Raw genomic sequence first — 14,726 nt, forward strand, 5'->3', positions numbered from 1 at the left:
AACACTCAGCAACGATGTAACATTACCTCCAATATTCCAGAATCCTCCGATGTTTTGCTACAAGAGGAACAAAAATCTGAGGGATTTGCTAGTGAACACCGATCCAGTCCACTGCTACACGAAGGGTAATACTCCACAGAACCTGGGATGTTATCGCTGTCTTGGATGTGTGACTTGTGGACACATGATCCCTGGAAAGACGTTCACACATCCACATACGGGGACTAGCTTCCGCATCCAACATCGACTATCATGTACCAGCGATTTCGTGATATATAAACTCATGTGTCCTTGTGGCTTAACGTACATTGGGAAAACGGACTTGCCCCTGAGGGAACGTATCCGAAACCATAGGTCCAGCATTAGAACAGCTTATAGGGACCAGAAGTCGGAGTTACCGGTAGCGAAGCACTTTCTTGAACTTGGCCATAATTTGCCATCTATGAAGCTCATGGCTATCGATCATGTCCCTGCACCTAGGAGGGGGGGAGATCGCAAAAGAATGCTCCTACAAAGAGAACTGTTCTGGATAAGGACTTTACAAACGGTCCACCCCCTTGGACTGAATGAAAAATATTCATTATCTGTGTTCTTATGATCTAATACTTTGAATGACTTGATGTATACTGGCATAGGTGTTGGGAGCCCGCCCTTGGGGTTAAGCTACCTCCCTGGTTGTTCAGTTTCGAGGATGGTCATTCGCTTCATATTTCAATATGTTTCATATTTCTATGTTTACTGTAAGTGATAATCACTAGTATAGCTAACAGATTGGCAGGGGTACCCATCTACATAGTGGGTTCTCCATATGTGTTTTTCATTAATTCTACTTATTTATATGTTCTACAATAGGTTGCACCATAACAGGTTATCTAAGTATTATTCCTACAAGCCACCGAGTAGGTATACCCTGTTATCCTGGTTATTGTACAGTTGGGACACTACCCTGTCTCCTTATGGATTTTGATATCATGGTCTAAGTACCCTGGACATTGTTTGGTCCATTTGATTTGTTTTCTCAGTCACTAAATTTGGTGGGCTATCAAGACAATTTATTTGACTAGTAGGCGCTGTGATTGTAGATAGTGTATATAGTGCATATATTGTATATACTTTTCTGGATTTAAGGGTCTCTTTCTCTATATTAATACTATGGACCTGTTTGTTTAATTTGTAATTAACATTGGGCTTCCTATAGAGTTTATCCCTGCAGTGTTCTATCTATTATATTGGTCTGCCTAGGACTGTATGTGTTTAAAGCTTTGAATCCCCCGGTTATATAGGGATAGTGGTTACACTTCTGTATCCAGTTCGGTAATACTGTCCATGTGTTCTTCTCAATGCCGTTTCAGCCGTTCATTATTGTTTTTATTTGGTTGCCATGGAGTTTATTTCCATGACAACACTCCCCATGATGCCGACGGGCGTGTGGTCACGTGGCGTGATGACGCCGGCGCCGTGTAATGACGTCATCGCGACGCACGCACTGGCGTCGGCGTAACCCGCGGCAGACCCAGCCGGAGCTGACAGGGAGAAGTAATTGGTTTGGTGGTGGGTAAGTTGATTACCATTATGTACTGATTGTATATATATGTCATTTTATGGTGTGTTGCACTAGTCCTGATGAAAGTCTGTGGTTAACAGACTGAAACGTCGACCTTCTGCTGTTTGATTAAAAGTTAAGTTTTACTTTATTTACAAGTCCTGGGAGTGCTATCTTCCTTTCATTGTCTGTATTTTGCTGGACAAGCACCGGGCATTTACATTTGGATTGTGGAGTGCAGGATTATTTTGCTTCGTTATATATATATATATATATATATACATATACCTATATAAACATATATATTTAAATTCTACAAATATATTTATATAATACTTTTACATAATTAAGTCATTTTATTAATCACAATCTGAGGGGCCTGCCTGACAACCCAGGCAGAACGTCCAGAGAATTTGGCTGGCAAGCCCCATATTTAACTTTCCAGAACACCATAAAACCTGTACATGGGGGCTACTGTTTTATTCGGGAGACTTTGCTGAACACAAATATTAGTGTACTTTCACTGACGATATAATTGTTGTGATACGTTTTACTATATTTTTTCTGTAATTCTTTATTTTTCAATGACAGAGATTACAGGCATTTGGATATTACATGTGAATAGTAAATGGGCTTATGCAAAAGCCGAAGTTCGAGTGTTCCAGCAGTTTCATGATCATACAAAAGAAAATGAAGAAAGAGTTGTTAAATGTTAAAGCAACTGTTGAGCTTTCTTCGGTGCATTCCTGTTCTGTCAGATTTTTGCATTGATATGGACAACATAAACAAAACAAGTTTAAGTGAAACCTTAAACAACATAAGAACAAAGGAGTGGTAGAGAGGCTCCGTAGTCTTGGAGTACTCTGTAGGACTGCAGGGGAGGGGTGGTAACCAGGAGTCCCTGACCCTTTTCGTTGTGTAGCCCATTGGTGGTATTTTTGCATCTGTGTTTCTTGCAAGTTTAGGTTCCATATGGGTGTTATGTGTGTGTGTTATCCTCCTTTGTGGTTGTTGTCTGTCCAACGTTTTTTCTTTGCTTATGTTCTTCCTGTGGGTGAGGTTAGGTGGGTGAGGATGAGTTAGGGAGGTTTTGGTTGGGGTGGAGGGGGCGGGGGTCATGGTCTTTTCTCTGGTAGGCGTGTGGTTCGGTGTCTCGTGGTGTGTGTCTTTTCTTTTCGTGGTTGCTCCGACAGCTTAGATGGTGTTGATTTCTGTTATAGGTGGTCTGGTGTGTAAGTTGGTGACGTTGGTATTGTTGGCTTTCTATATTTCGTTTTACAGTACCCCCCATGTACAGGTTTTATGGTGTTTTAAAAAGTTACTGAGTCAAATATAAGGCTTGAATTTCCTTTTTTTTATGTTGAAATGTTGCCTTTGAGACCATATGGTAGCCCAGGAATGAGAATTACCCCCATGATGGCATTCCATTTGCAAAAGTAGACAACCCAAGGTATTGCAAATGGGGTATGTCCAGTCTTTTTTAGTAGCCACTTAGGTGGCACAGGCGGCCACCTAGGGCGCACTGCACAGGGGGGGGGGGGGGGGGGCAATTGCTGGGTGACTGTTTGGAGGGCAGCACACAACATAGCGCCCTCCCTCCTGAAAGTGACTGCATGTATCGCGTGGCCAAGTTGACTGCGGTAGAGGACCTTTTTTTGTTTTTCTACCCGATCTGACAGGCAGTACTCACTGAGAGCAATGAACAGCTTTCTGTCAAACCAGATTGAGTATACAGACAATCCTTCACTGGGGTCTGCCTGGCCAAAAAATACAAATGGAAGCAAGAAAATCCAAAGAGGGGTTAAGAGAAACAAAGGGGAAGATGCATTTTTTTTGTGTGTATGCATGTTGTCTGTCTCCAGCTCTCCCTGTAACTCAGAGAGAAAGACCCCTTATTAAATAGGTTTTTATTTTCTTCTGCATATTTATGCTGTTGTGAGGGATTCTATTCGGGCATTGAATAATTTTGAAACTGGAGAAGTCATAATAAGTTGCATTTTCAGTTGAATTTGGGGAAACCACTTGAAGCATTTGTTGTGTTGACCTATTTCAATTGCTTTTGTTGGATTTGTTAATTTCAAACAGCTGCAAGTCTGTACACAGAGGCGGCTCTCTAATTAGGCGGTTTAGGCGGCCGCCTAAGGCCTCGCACTGGCTGGGGCCTCGCGGCCGCCTAAACCGCCTGTGGCAAAGTGTGTCAGGTCCTCGGTCACTGACCGAGGACCTGACACCAGGAGGGGGCCCGGCGGCTTGCCCGGTATGCCGCCGGGTGCGAGGCCCCTCCTGGCTGCCCGGCCACCATCGCAGACACTGGTCTGCAGCTCCGCAGTGTGCAGAGCTGCAGACCATGTGACTCGCGAGAATTGGCCAATCAGAGCGTTGCCGCGGGTTACCACGGCAACGCTCTGAAATCTCGCGAGCTTACACGGTCTGCAGCTCTGCGGAGCTGCAGACCAGGAGCAGTGGCCACCGGACCACCAGGGAAATCAAGGTAGGCTTCACCCCCCCCACCACACTCAGCCTCACCCCCCCACCACACTCAGCCTCACCCCCCCTTCACCCTCCCAGTCACCATCACCACCCTCAGCCTCACCCCCAGCCCCACCATCCCCCCATCACCCCCCACCACCCTCAGCCTTACCACCCCTAGCCCCCACCACCCTCAGCCTCACCCCCACCACCCTCAGCCTCACCCCCACCACCATCACCCCCCACCCCACTCAGCCTCACCCCCACCCCAATCAGCCTCACCCCCACCACCCTCACCACCACCCCCCTCAGCCTCACCCCCCACCCCCATCAGCCTCACCCCCCACCACCCTCACCATCACCCCCCATCACCCTCAGCCTCACCCCTCCCACCACCCTCAGCATCACATCTCCCACCACCCTCAGCATCACCCCCCACCCCCCTCAGCATCACCCCCCACCCCCTCAGCCTCCCCCCCACCCCCTCAGCCTCACCCCTCCCACCACCCTCAGCATCACCCCCACCCCCTCAGCCTCACCCCTCCCACCCCCCTCAGCATCACCCCCCCACCCCCCTCAGCATCACCCCCTCACCCCCCTTAGCATCACCGCCCCTCCCCCCTCAGCCTCACCCCCACCCCCCTCAGCCTCACCCCCACCCCCCTCAGCCTCACCCCCCACCACCCTCACCACCACCCCTCTCAGCCTCACCACCCCTCACCACCCTCACCATCACCACCCTCAGCCTCACCACCCCCCACCACCCTCACCATCAACCCCACCACCTTCAGCATCACCCCCCCACCACCCTCAGCATCACCCCCCTCACCATCACCCCCCACCACCCTCAGCATCACCCCCCTCACCACCCTCAGCATCACCCCCTCACCACCCTCAGCATCACCGCCCACCACCCTCAGCATCACCGCCCACCACCCTCAGCATCACCCCCCAGCACCCTCAGCATCATCCCCCCCACCACCCTCAGCATCACACCCCTCAGCCTCACCACCCCCACCACCCTCACCCCCCACCACCCTCAGCCTCACCCCCACCAACCTCAGCATCACCCCCCTCACCACCCTCAGCATCACCCCCCACCACCCTCAGCATCACCCCCCTCACCACCCTCAGCATCACCCCCCTCACCACCCTCAGCATCACCACCCTCAGCATCACCACCCACCACCCTCAGCATCATCCCCCCACCACCCTCAGCATCACACCCCTCAGCCTCACCACCCCCACCGCACCACCCTCAGCCTCACCCCCACCACCCTCAGCATCACCCCTCCCACCACCCTCAGCCTCACCCCTCCCACCACCCTCAGCCTCACCCCTCCCACCACCCTCAGCCTCACCCCTCCCACCACCCTCAGCATAACCCCCTCTCACTCTCAGCATAACCCCCTCTCACTCTCACATTACCCCCTCTCACTCTCACATTACCCCCTCTCACTCTCACATTACCCCATCTCACTCTCACATTACCCCCTCTCACTCTCACATTACCATTACCCCCCCGCTCCCTCTCACCATCACCCCCCGCTCCCTCTCACCATCACCCCCCGCTCCCTCTCACCATCACCCCCCTCTTCCTCTCACCATCACCCCCCTCTTCCTCTCACCATCACCCCCCTCTTCCTCTCACCATCACCCCCCTCTTCCTCTCACCATCACCCCCCCGCTCCCTCTCACCATCACCCCCCCTCTTCCTCTCACCATCACCCCCTCTTCCTCTCACCATCACCCCCTCTTCCTCTCACCATCACCCCCCTCTTCCTCTCACCATCACCCCCCTCTTCCTCTCACCATCACCCCCCTCTTCCTCTCACCATCACCCCCCTCTTCCTCTCACCATCACCCCCCTCTTCCTCTCACCATCACCCCCCTCTTCCTCTCACCATCACCCCCCTCTTCCTCTCACCATCACCCCCCTCTTCCTCTCACCATCACCGCCCCTCTTCCTCTCACCATCACCGCCCCTCTTCCTCTCACCATCACCGCCCCTCTTCCTCTCACCATCACCGCCCCTCTTCCTCTCACCATCACCCCCCTCTTCCTCTCACCATCACCCCCCTCTTCCTCTCACCATCACCCCCCCTCTTCCTCTCACCATCACCCCCCCCTTCCTCTCACCATCACCCCCCTCTTCCTCTCACCATCACCCCCCCTCTTCCTCTCACCATCACCCCCCCTCTTCCTCTCACCATCACCCCCCTCTTCCTCTCACCATCACCCCCCCTCTTCCTCTCACCATCACCCCCCCTCTTCCTCTCACCATCACCCCCCCTCTTCCTCTCACCATCACCCCCCCTCTTCCTCTCACCATCACCTCCTCTCACCCCCCTCTCCCTCTCACCCCCCTCTCCTTCTCCCTCTCACCATCACCCCCCCATACACACAACACACTTCAAGCAGCTACCCCATACACATAGGGTCTCAGACAAAAACGCAAACATGTTCAGAGACATACATTCACACACACAAGGATACTCTGTCAGACACACTCTCAGGCACATACCAGGTAGACAGTGCATCAATGTGTATATGTGACACCTTTTTTTTGTTAGTGGGGCCTCATGTTTGCGTTTCGCCTAAGGCCTCATAAAGTCTAGAGCCGCCTCTGTCTGTACATTTTGATAATAAACCTGATTTTCAATGGGGGTTGAATTATTTTGATTACAACTGTACATATACAGTTATAATCAAAATTATTTAACCCCCATTCAGCATCTGTGTGTGTCTGTGTGCATCTGTGTGTGGCAGTGTCTATGTGTTTCTGTGTGTGGCAATATGCATCTGTACGTGTGAACACTCCATGCATACAAACCCACCACTGCATTCAAATGCTATCACTACACACAAAGAGACAACTGCAATTAAACACTGACATTACAGTAAACATATCCCTGATTCAAACACTAACATTGTTCACAAAAACAATCTTGCCTGCACACACCAACACTACACGTAAACAAACACTGCACCTCTTCTGATGTGTTATATAATAATATATACACACATGCTCCATACACAAACATGCCTACACATTCACATACAGGCACTGCAAGGATGGGCAATGATAGATCAACAGCTGACGTCAGACCTTTAAGACACTTTAGATATCTCTTTTGGCCACCCTTGCTCTATAGGGGTGGCACAGAAAAGTGTTTTTGCCCCGGCTTCCTCTCTGGGTGCATATTCTGAGATTCCTTAACCCTGCAATAGTAATTATTGCAGTTATTGAGAAACTGCAATAATCACTATCCAGGGTTAATTCCACCTTTAGCTGCTGCCTATCAGGCAGCCACTAGATGGACTTCCAAGTTGTTAAGTTGTTAGGTGACTTTTGGTCGCCTAACTGATGCTGGACATCCTCATGCTATGCATGGGGACATCCAACGTCACCCAAAACCCCATAGGAAAGCATTGTTTAATGTTTTCCTGAGGGGGAAGTCCTAATGTGAGCGTGGCAATTGCCGCACATGCGCATTAGGTCTCCCCTGTCGGCTGATGTCGGCGGGGAAGGAGCGGGTCCAAGTCCCTCTTGCACAATGGGGAAGGAGATGGGCACTATAAGGAGCTACAGTGCCCCCAAAACAACTTTGTTTTCCTGGCATTATGGATTCCCTTTAACCCTTTAAGACCGGAGGGCGTACTATTATGCCCTATTTTAAGCGGCTCTAAACGCCGCCGGGCGTAATAGTACGCCCTCCGTTTTTTTTTTAACTTACCCGGTCGCCGGCGATCCCACGCTGGCGATCGCGGTTGGGGGGACTCCCAGGGAGCCGCCTGCGGCACGTCCATCCTCCAGCAGCCCCCCCCGGCCATGTGAGAGTATGGTCCTTGCGAGGACCTCACAATCACATGGCCGGGTTAGCTGGCTCAGGCATTGCCAGCAGGGGGACTAACTGTAATGACAGTTAGTCCCCCTGCTGGCTGGAAATCAAATAAAATGAAATTAATCAGTGTAAATAATAATAATATACTTAGATCATATATATATATATAGTATATATATATATATACACATATACATACACACACATACACTGTCTAGGTGTATTTTACTATTAATATATATATAATTATATATATTAATATCAAATTACACGTAGACTGATACTGATTAAATATATATATAATTATTGTTATATATATATTTATATATAATATAAAAAAATACGTAAATACGTAAAAAAAATATTAAAAATAAATAATTAAAAAATATATAGATGTGTGTTATTTCGTTCTAACTGTATTGTGATATTAATATATATATATTTATATCAAAATACACATAGAACGAAATAATATATATATCTATATACATAAATATATCCGTATAGATCACTATATATATATACCTATATATAAATAAAAATATATATAAAAAAAAATATATATATATACATATATATATACACACACATACGTATATATATAGGAAACAAGGGGGGATGGTTGCACTCACCTAAACATGCTTAAATGGGGTGCTGCTGGGGGCCATATTATACAATAAATACACAAGATCCAGTGCACTCTCCTATCTGCTAAACAGCAACTTCAATGTTGACAGATTTTATTAGTTTGCAAAAGTTTTTTTTTTTTTTTTTAAAAAACACCTAATCTAGGCAAAAAAATGGGGATTTAGTTACATTATATGATCATACATTGCATAAGCCTGCCACAACGTCAATGTACCCCATCTTTGGCAGGTCCTACTCTCACAGTCTAATGTCTGCTCTTATGAGATTAACCACTTACTTGGGAAAAAATTCCATCTGAGGCTCTCTGCAGTACAAGGCTAAATAGGGACCTGAGATGAGGCACCTGTAACAGGGAGGGGTGCAAAACCAAGGAGTTGGCTAGACTCCCAAATATATATAGGAAACAAGGGGGGATGGTTGCACTCACCTAAACATGCTTAAATGGGGTGCTGCTGGGGGCCATATTATACAATAAATACACAAGATCCAGTGCACTCTCCTATCTGCTAAACAGCAACTTCAATGTTGACAGATTTTATTAGTTTGCAAAAGTTTTTTTTTTTTTTTTAAAAAACACCTAATCTAGGCAAAAAAATGGGGATTTAGTTACATTATATGATCATACATTGCATAAGCCTGCCACAACGTCAATGTACCCCATCTTTGGCAGGTCCTACTCTCACAGTCTAATGTCTGCTCTTATGAGATTAACCACTTACTTGGGAAAAAATTCCATCTGAGGCTCTCTGCAGTACAAGGCTAAATAGGGACCTGAGATGAGGCACCTGTAACAGGGAGGGGTGCAAAACCAAGGAGTTGGCTAGACTCCCAAATATATATAGGAAACAAGGGGGGATGGTTGCACTCACCTAAACATGCTTAAATGGGGTGCTGCTGGGGGCCATATTATACAAAAAAAATATATAGATGTGTGTTATTTCGTTCTAACTGTATTGTGATATTAATATATATATATTTATATCAAAATACACATAGAACGAAATAATATATATATCTATATACATAAATATATCCGTATATATCACTATATATATATACCTATATATAAATAAAAATATATATAAAAAAATATATATATATATACATATATATATACACACACATACGTATATATATATATATATATATATATATATATACATATATTAATTCTACACATATATTTATGTAATATTTTTACATAATTAGGTATCTTAATTAATTACAATTAGCGGGACCTGCCTGACAACCCATGCCGAAAGTATAGGGAATTTAATTTGCTAGCACTATATTTAACAATATAACTTTCCAAGACACCATAAAACCTGTACATGGGGGGGGCAGAGCCTGATCGCCAAGAAGACAAGACGTGCAAAGCGTGGGCTCCCGAGTCTGGAGCCAAGATTCCGGGTACATCGCCCGACCACCCAAACACATCGACTGCTGACTGCACTAATCGACTGCAGAAGATCGACCTGAGCCCGGGTATACCAGATACTTGGTCCCCCGGCGCCGGCGGACCACGTGCGACAAAGCGGCCTGTGCGGGTGGGAGCCGTGGAGAGATGGCCGCTCTCCCAGTTCTCTGGCCGACGAGGGGGCACACACTTCTCATCTCCCCTCACCCCGCGGACCGGGGGGTTATCCCGGTCCCCAAAGACCTGAGCTGCCTCTGGCCACATTTGGCTCAGTCATTAAGGGGTTAAGGACCCATTGAAAACAGTTTGGGGACCCCATTTTGGGTCACATTTTAGGGATTAAGAATCACTGTATTACAAACATTTATAGGGTTTTGTACTAAAGTGAGAAATGTCTGGAATTCAAAGTGAACTTCAATAGTTTGCGTAATAGACCCGAATTAGGAAAATTTACATTGTTTTCAGTTTGGCTATCTTGGACTGACATTTTAAAATTCACTTGAAATTCACTCCGGCTATTCTCTCATTAGTGAATAACCCTGGCCGTGTGCTGAATGTTCTGAATTCTTACTTCAAGTAGCTTATTTTATTTGTATTTTAAATATTTGTAATTCTAACAGCATGACCACACAGATGGTTAGTTTGAATAGTTTCACAGGAAAATACTAGCATTGGTCATATTTTTTGGGTATAAAACCAGTGACGGATTGATGACAAAAATTGAAGTGACACTGGGGGCTGAATGACATTCAGGACGGAAGGCATGTAAACAGCAGATAGAAACAAGAAACTCACAAGCATGACACATTGTCTCTTCTAGTAACACATTCCAGTGCAATAATAAAACAACCCACACACACCACCCACAGCATACGCAGATTGAGGGAATCTTGTCAGCTCCCCAACAAAGAAAGTGGAAAGTAAAACAGTATTTTGAAATAGTAAAATCTCTAAAATGTAATTAAATGTTTTAAAATGTAGAAAGAAACTATGGCCTAGAGACCATTTCCCACCCGGTGCATCGGTAGAGGTATCCCCAATGGGATTATATACAGTTATTAACATAAACAAACCGATATAGTCAGAGTGAATGTTTCCAAATGTTGTTTATATCGGGGGCCGCCGGGCCGACCAGACGCCATTCTCATGAGCTCCTGCTCCATGCCGACAAAAAAGCGAAAAATATCGCCGCAGACTGCCTAACAACACAAAGCCCCATCAGAAAAGTACAGATGAAGGCACCAGCTTACCCCCGATACCCGACACTTACCGCAAACCAGGCAAGCTGAGAGGGCCGAGCACGGTCTACACAGGGAGCCGGAAACCCTGCGCCCACTGCGGGCAGCACAACTAAGCGGTCCCGCTGTGGACATCCAGACGAGGGGAGAACCTCGGCCCGGGGCACGGCCCTGCCCCCCCCCTCTCGGCCGGTGGGGGTTACCCCAGGCCTCCGAGCGGAAGTACTGGCCGCAACGGGAGTCCCCGCGCGGCCCGGATACCGACCGCCTGAACTAGCACAGACTGCCCGAAACTCAGCCAGCAACACTAGAAGTCGCCGCGGAGGGGCTGAAACACCAGAAGCACCCCGATCAGGCGCAATGAGACTCGGGCGTACACGGCGATTGCCTCAACACGGCAAACAACCCACAAAGGCACTACTGCTGGGCCGGAGGAAGGAAGGTGGAGAAGGCAAAACATGGGAGACCATCCGAGACCGCCCAAATGGACTTAGGCACTGCTGAGCACTTGATGGATCCCCTGCGGGGACGGCCGGCCCGCTGGAGGTGTGGGTGCCCTGGCCCATGGGTATGTGGGGTCCCCAGAGGGCCATGTCCCTGATGCTGTGAGCCCGGTGGGGCGGGCCTGCGCGACCCCCATCCGGCGGACCGGTGGCCGGGGGGGTGCGCGCTGGCTCCAAGCAAGTGGCCGGCACCGGGCGAGACTGAGGGCAGCGCACGCCTCTGAGTCTAGGGCACTCGGTGGCGATGGGGAGGTGCAGGTAGAGAGGGGCCCGTGGACTCTAGGTGTGGGAGTCGAACGGACCGCCCCTGCTCTTGAGTGCCCACAAAGCTACGGAGGGCCCTGGAGACGGACTGGGGTTGTTGCAGGGTGGACAGACGGAGGCCCAGCAGCCTAAGGACTGCAGGGCAGTTGTGCAATGAACAGCCCCCAGCGAACGGACATTGAGAACAGTCCAGCTCTGTTGTGGCTACGAGAGTCAAAGTTGTCTTACTGTAACTGCACTGTACTGAAAATAGCAAGATATATATTATATTACAACTAGATAGCATTATTATATATTAAGCCAGGCTATTACAATGCGCTCTACATGTTTGTAGCTTTAAGTGTACTGCTCATGTACTACCTGACCATGCACTGACATATTTAAAACTACATGACCTGTCTGCACCAGGCCTCTGAAATCCAATAGATCAGGAAGCCTTAACATCTGAGATTGCGCTACCAGGCCGCTATACATCGCAATATTACTTTATTCTTTAGTTTGGTAATATATGCTTAATTCAAAAGACCTTGCTATTTACATTTCAGAGCCCCCTAGGGCAACCGCTTAATACCATTTATTATTGTTAACTTGGTAGCCAGACAGCTGTAAATGTATAACGTATGTAGACATGCTTACAATTTACCTTAGAGCGCATGCACCTGGCTCGAGAAGAGCCCGCTTCACGCATACAGACCTGAACATTTAGCCGCGCATTTAAGCACATCCTGCACTTATCGACCATTTCATACTTAACACCCGCATATCAGATGCACAACTTTTAATCATAATTAAGCTTCCCTTTTGGCAGTCCTATGGCTATAGTACTTTATCCGAAGCCAAAACGGATCTCGCACAGTTAATGTATACTTAATTTCCTTACCAGCATGTTTATTCCTGTTAAATGCCCTTGTTATACCAAATCTTGCAAAGTCTATGTACATCCGATTGACTTTACTTTCTTGCGTGTCTCATCTGATTTATATGTCTCTGCGCAGGCAACCAAATGTTATTTTTGGCAATTCAAAAAAAGTCTGCCTATGCTTTTTTTTTTGCGACTCTAATAAACATATTCAAAACAAATGTTGTTTATATCTTTATTGAATTAAATTAAAATAAATCACTAAGAGTAAATATAAATATGGAAGAGACAGTAAGTAGCACTATATACAAAAAACAAAAACATCCTACAGTAAAAAGAAAAACAACACTTATAAAATCCAATGTAAATGGGAATTATTGTACAGGTTCGAAGTCTGGAATTCCGTAAGAATTATACTTAAACCGAACAACCGTAAATCTTATAAGTACTAGTGGACTAAAAACATCTATAATGAGATTGTTCAGTCATTAGTTTGAACAATTAATCCTACGGAATCTAGTAAATAAGCCAATATGGATTTTATAGTTATAGTACAGACTCAGTTTGTTATAGTATAGACCCAGTATGTTTAACACAAAATGTAAACAGATAATCTTAACTGCAATTTAGATGCATGTTAACCTAATGGTATTACTGAGAGCATTGTTAAAAATTATGCTGGAAAGGGGTAGTGTAACTGAATTGCCAAGATGCTTATATACCACGGTCGGACATGTTGCTGGTTAATTTTCTGAAAACCTGTTTGTATTATTTTGGTAATAAACTAGATATATGTAAAAGGAATAAATCCAACTCTTTGTATGGAAATTAGATATATACCGATTTGAATTAGCATACACAGGAAGAGGAAAGTGAAAAAGAGTAAAGAAGGTAATAGAACAGTGAGGAGGATATGTTTTTCAAAAGCCAAGGCTAATTATAAACCCTCCCTGCTTAATTAATAAAACACTGATCATGTATCCATGCTAGCCTTTCATTGGCACTCCTGGTTTTAAACGTTTAGCATGCTTTGAGGTTTGCTGTCATATACTGAAGCAGGTCATCTGCCAGTGATACAGAGCAGAGAAGAGAGTGGAGATGAGACCATGGCTAAATTTTCCATAAAGCCACAGAGGCCATGGCCTTTGGGCAACAGCTAGGAGAGAGGTGGCATGGCCAGTGGGCAGAAGGGTGAAAATGGCCGGTGGAGAGCTCTAAGATCTCCCTCACCGGCCAGATCTTTGCTGTATCAGAGCATTGCTGTGGGTTACCACAGTAATGTTTTGATACATTCCCCCAGTGCTGGCGGGAAGGAGTTGCCTGCACCCACAGGGGTTGCAGACAAGCAGCATCTCCCAGGGACCAGGATTCCCCTCTCCCTAGCCCAACCTAAGCCTCATGGAAAGGAAATAAACTTTCCTTTTTTTATTCAGGCCCTCAGCCAATATCCCCAGACTACAGCCCCTATCCCCCCACTATAGCCACTACCCCTTACCATAGCTCCTACCCCCACACTACAGCTAGTATCCCTCCACCATAGCTCTCATCCTCTTTACCACAGCTCCATTTTGCCCTTCAACACACACAACAGTCCCTGTCTCCCCCCTTCCCACACACTACAGCCCTTATCTGTACCACATCCCTTATCACCCCCAAACACACATACACTACAGATCCAATTTCCCTACCTGTACTAGTCGTGTAGGTTGTGGTCATGTAGTTAATAGTTGTGGTCATGTAGTTAATATGTCATGTAGTTTGGGTTTGTTATCTTTGAGTTTAATTATACATGTCACATTAAATTGTGAATGTTTCCAAGTACTTATGTAATGGCTATGTGGTTTTGTGGCTCTATGATGTTGCTATGAGTACGTTTTGACTGGTGTTTGATATTTAGCCGTTGGCCAAGCTTGCTGATAAGAGAGCAGTTTTCCATAGAT

General features: G+C 46.5%; 1 protein-coding gene across 1 annotated transcript in view; it reads left to right on the forward strand.

Moving 5' to 3' along the window:
- Window positions 1-14,726, forward strand: part of DRP2 (dystrophin related protein 2) — an 85,703-nt gene that overhangs the window by 19,228 nt on the left and 51,749 nt on the right. The window lies entirely within an intron of this gene.

Source organism: Pelobates fuscus, chromosome 9 (assembly GCF_036172605.1).
Source record: "Pelobates fuscus isolate aPelFus1 chromosome 9, aPelFus1.pri, whole genome shotgun sequence".
In the NCBI taxonomy this organism is placed as follows: Eukaryota; Metazoa; Chordata; class Amphibia; order Anura; family Pelobatidae; genus Pelobates; species Pelobates fuscus.